Here is a 6,000-nt window from a genome sequence, read left to right as displayed (position 1 = left end):
GGTACCTACCTATCTATATAGGTAACATTTTTATATTTGACAAAACAAGTTATTATTTTTTATATACAACATATTGTAATTATGCACCATTGAAATATTAGAACATGGAATATACAAAAATACTACACCATGCAATTTGACGGGCTATAATTTGCAATTTGAAGAATATTTTTTTGGGATCAATATTTTGTGGTATTATTGTTATTTTAATAGGTGGCTGGGCGAAAATGGAGTGTTTGGTAGATCAAACACGAGACCTATTCATAATATACATGAGTCTATCAGTATTAAAAGAAGGAATGGCGAGTAATTAAGCACAAGAAAACATGAGAATGGGTAATTTCACTTGCATTCGAAAAAATGATTTCTGATAACCCGTTACCCGTCTACGTTATCCGTGCATCTAATTTTCATAAATAACACATAGTTAAATGTTTTTTTTAAACTTTATATTGCATCCATCGTCATATATTTTTGTCATCAATTTTGGTCAAGAATCCTTGAATTTCATAAAAAATTTAATAAACACTTTTGCTGCTTGTAATGTTTTTAAGATAAATTTGATAAAAACTAACAGAAAGGAGCTTGAATGAATTTTACATTCAAAGTTACCAGGTAATTCTTTTCCACAAACACCTGAATCATAAAATGAACACCTGAAGTAAGAATTTTAACCCTTTTATTTATTTCATTGACTATTTTTTAATTAATTTATTTATTGCTATTTATTTATTTATTTTTATTTATTTGTTTATTTAATTTTTGACGCTCTAAATATTTAGCGATTTTTTTATAGTGGTAGTCTGGTTGTTTCTAGGAAAACTTACTATTGTACCTAGATAAACGTATCCAGTTGGTAAATTGATCTTTATTATTACTGGTATATTTATTAAACATTTCTTAAACGTATTTGAATAGGGATTATCTATGGTTGGGTTACTCAAAGGAGGGTACGTAAACCCTTAGGGGTTCTCCTTTTGACGGTAGGGAGATCATGACAAAATTTATGTAATGGCGGCTAGATGGTTGGTAAATTTCGTTGAATTCGAAACCCATTTATGGTCTGTGATTTTCTGCCAGGTAGATGGGAAGATTATCCTGAACTCTCAATCAAAGCGGATATCCTTTTACTTTTCGCAACAACATACTTTTATGATAGTCTAAATAAAAAAACCGAATTTTCTTCTTCAACTAGTTTTCTTTATTTTCTTTTCGGAGGGAAAGGGATTTTTCGTGTGGTGATCGCCATATTGAATTTTGTTACTGCTTTATCTTCAGTAGCACTCGCTAGGTTAAGACAAATCGATTGACGTCAGAATCATCCAAATTGGCTGACGCGTTTGGTGTCTAATGTGCCACATAGGAACACACTTACATTTTCACAATATGGCGTCTGGTGTTCGCCATATTGAATTTTCAGTACTGCCATATCTTCAGTAACACTCGCAATGTTAAGACAAATCGATTGTCGTAATAATCATCAAAAACGACCGGGGCGTTTGGCCTCTAGTGTGCTACATAGGAACAGACATAGACTGATAAACACATTACCACTCTTTTGCGTTGGTCAGTCGGGTAAAAAGCAATGACTTCGTCGTAAAATAACATACAATTATTTTGTCAACACCACCTGTGGACACACTGTATATAAATATATAAATAAAAAAATTAAAACGTAGCTTACTAAAAATTTATAGTTAATAATTAATTTATTAAACAATATTATTATTTAATAATAGTATAAATTTATAATGAATGTTTTTTTATGAATTTATAAAAATAAAAGTACGTGACCTTGACTCTCATTCAAGTATTCCGGTTTAATGAAAAATACTTCCAAATTCATTCTATTTGGTACATTTTATACAATATAATAATATACAAACAACGTATTATTTATAATAATTCTAATCTGCGTAATAAAAATATAATAATAACATCAATTGTAAATACAATAAAAAATCATTTATCATATTAACTTTTGTATAAGTTTTCTTTATTATTAGTTGGTATAAATTGTCAAAAACAAAAAAAACTTTTTAATAAGTAAATGTTTTGAAATTTCGGTGATTATTTTCATAACTCATTAATTTTAAATATAGATTTTAACATTAGGATTAGCTTTGGTTTTACTAGAATTTAATGAAATGAATACCATGTACACACACAAAAAATTGATTTGATTTAGACATACTTGTGTGCCTAAATTTTTATTTTTATAGCATCATTTTCCTTCCATTTTTGTTTAAAAAACAAGCAAGAACGCATTTTGAAGGCTCTTGCCCGTGAGAACATTTATCAGCACATAGCTAATTTAACCGACGGCCATTTTTATTTAAAATGAAAAAAAAAACCTTAATACGCACTTTTATTATTCATATTATATATTTGCGGAGTGCAACAATTTGTGACGAAAAAGCGCCTTGATTTTACATTACCCTTTGCATTTCTTTTCCGGTGCAAGATTTTAAAAATCATTTTTTTAAATTTCTGATGACCATGACAGAATTTCAGTAGAAAGTGAAATAATGACTTTATGACGACCAAAAATATTTTGAGAAATAATTTCCGCTGAGATTTTTGACTAGAGCTTGACAATAAAATTGTCTACAATCTGCTGGTACTCAAAATGAGGTACAGGCATTCATACATACACACTGTGAAACTAAAGCCCTATGAAAAATTCTAATTTATGAAATTTTATAAAAAGTGACCTTGAAAAATACTTTAGCACGATGTTTTATTAATAAAACAAATCAGAAACGCTTAATTATATTAAATTTTATGGATTCTGATGAAAGATGTGTACGTATTAAAACATATTGCACGCTACAGCTACAAGTCAAAAGTTAAAAAGACCTTAAGGATCATTACGTTTTATAAAAATGAATAAAATTTTTTGAAATAGTTGATGGCTTTCATTACTACAAGCAGCAATTCAACTTTTTATTGTTTCCTTGACATTTAAATATTAAAAATTGATATTTCACATCTACAGCATCATTCAAAGCGGTTTTTTTTTATTTTTATTTTAGCTTCTCAAAATATTATCCACCAATGACAGCCTATAACTTGTTTCGAATGAACTATAGAGGTGTTTACTTTCCATTTTACAAAAGCCGTTATAAAACTACTTAAATATTTCCTGAAGCAAACTTTCCAGACAATAAATTGATAATTTTCTTTATTAAAAATAAAGTTTTTGTACTTTGCCTGTTTGGATTATGCGCAATATTATGCTTTATACAAATGATATATCCTTCAAAAAAGATAGACTTTTACAGTCGATAGTGAAAAAGGAAACGAGCTTATAAATAAACCAGGCAATAATTTTGTGTTTGATCCGTTTCAAAATGGAATTTTCGTAGAAGCGACGAATTTCAAAATATTAAGACAAAAATGGTGGAGGCTTTCGGAAATTAAACAGCCTTTTTCACAGTATGCAAAATAATGCCATAATCATTAAAAACTACATCTATTATGAATGTATTTCTTATAATTTAACAAAAAAATTATGAATTATTGATTCAACAAATTTCGAAAAAATTTTATTTCATATTCATACTTAATTTTTTTTAGCTATTGCCAAATGAGAAAAATGTACTTTTTTAGTATTATTATAGAGTTTTTTTTTGAAGAAAAATTAAAATTCTCAAAGGTTAACACTTTTGGGTCTTTATAATTACCTAGAAATCAGTTCTATAGAAATCAGTCAAATAGCCAATTCAATTTTTAGATCGGGAGCACACATAGAATGTAGGACGCGTTTCCTGTCCCTTACTTTTTGAGGATTATTAAAGAAAAGTTGTAAGCTGTAATCCGAATGTCGTAATGAAAATGTGGCCAAATTTTTGGCTCTTGTGCTTAGTGAAAAATTTTTTTATATGCCGTATAGATTTTTAATGTAATTAGATTTTATTGATTGATTAATTAATGTTAGTACAGGCAAATAGAGTTTTCAATTTTATTTAGAAAAAAGCCATACTTTTAGAATTTGGCCCACGACCCCCTTTCATTTAAAACCCCCAAAAAAAGTTAAACTATCGTAAAACATCAAAAATAGAAAATAAATCTATGTTAGGGATTTTTGCGGTCGCTTTATCAAAATCAAGTCTCAAAAAAATGTGAAAATTCAAAATGGTGAATTCAAACGGTTATCCGACTGTTGAAAACAAGCCACCAGCAATAGTTCAATATCTGTTATTTTTTATTTTCTGATTCGTCTAGAAATATTTTCTTACATTATCAAGCCTCTTTTATAGTGAATTATTTCCTTTATATAAAGTAAAATATTAAATCAAAATTTTATTGATCATACTATATTAAATAAAAGATCGAATTTCTTATCAACAGAATTTAATATTTTATTAATTAATATTATTTTTATCAAAAAATGCAAAATAACATAGTAAAATACTACATGTTACATGTGCTTTACATTATCATTAATAAAACATGTCTTAGGTACCTCTATAACCAGACTAAAACGATTTCAAGTAAAAATCGTTTAATACTCAATATATCACGATTCACCTTACGGCAGATGAATGATTATTTTCAGGAAATATGAATGAGGAAGTTATTTTATAAAAAAATAAAAAATTTTATGTCCTCATAGGAGTTACATTACACTGGGTGACGAAATACCTCACAGCTCAATTGTTCATAACTGGTAAAAGATAGAGAATTTATATTATAATGTTATTTTCTATGGAGAACAAACAACTTTTTTTGAATAAATACGACGGGAATTACATACAAAAATCTTCTTTTACGCATTCGATTTTCATTAGGGCAGACTCCATTCTATCATTACATTTTTTCTGTTAAAATCTACCAGTCTATTCTGTGTATTGCATCGTCTGCGAATATACGTGTAGTGTTTATTGTGATTGTAGTAAGTAAGTCAAGTATACCTAAAGTTGAACCTAAAATACTATTTTGTGCAGCGATATTCGATTTGGAGTGTTTGGTGAGAAGTTTGTTTCCTTCAATGAACGTATGTATTATTTCACATTTACAGCCTTTCTAGAATTATATTCTGTTTATGTTTTTATAACAAGTTAATATTCCTTAGTTTACTAGTTTATTTCTTTAACCAGTTAACTAACCATCTCAATACTTTAGTAAAAAAAAACTACTTTTTAATTAGTACTTATGAATTTTCTTGAATTAAGAAAATATCTACTTACTATATGAAAATATTTACTTGCTACCATGCTAAGCCTTATTTTCTTGTAACTATTACTTTTTTTCGGTATTGTTGTCTAACTAGTATGACTAAATATACATAGAGGTTTGCTGAAGTTTCCACACAGAATTTTATTACATGAAAATCTGACCGACGTTTATATATGTGTGTTCTGTTTTATCAATGACTGATTAATTAATGCAACTTATTGAAATAATAATAATTAATTTTCACTATAATATTCATTAAAAAAAATATGTACGTCATTTTATTGATGTAGTACCTACGATATATGTACAATTATTAGCTAAATATATAAATTTTACATGAAATGTGTCATGCAGACACATTATGCAGTTAGTTATTGACAAGTCCTTAGCAAGAAAAATTGGACTCTGATCTAGACGTAGCTCACATCAATTGTTGGGGTTTGTAACGGATACATAATCCTGTTAATACAGCTCTGCATATTCAGCTTTACGTTGAATATATTGTAAAAGTCGTATTCGATAATCAGTACCAGGTTTGCGTGCAGTATCTTTGCAGGAACTTTCAGGGAAAATATATCCATCTGGAGGTCGAGTACTTTGTCTTCTTACTCTCCTCGTTTCAATAAGCTCAGTGAGTGATCCAATATTTAACACTTATTCTTCATTAATTCAAAGACACTAATTTTTTTAAAAACGTAAAAATAATAATAACATTAAATCGCTATAAAATCAAATAGAATGACATTACAGATTCCTTTAAAATACTTTTTTAAAGAATTTTTATACTTTTTTTTTCTTCCCAACCCATTTTTCGGGCTA

The sequence above is a fragment of the Chrysoperla carnea genome, chromosome 1 (assembly GCF_905475395.1).
Source record: "Chrysoperla carnea chromosome 1, inChrCarn1.1, whole genome shotgun sequence".
NCBI classification, from domain to species: domain Eukaryota; kingdom Metazoa; phylum Arthropoda; class Insecta; order Neuroptera; family Chrysopidae; genus Chrysoperla; species Chrysoperla carnea.
The sequence above is the reverse complement of the archived record's forward strand: the minus strand, read 5'-3'. Positions refer to the sequence as shown.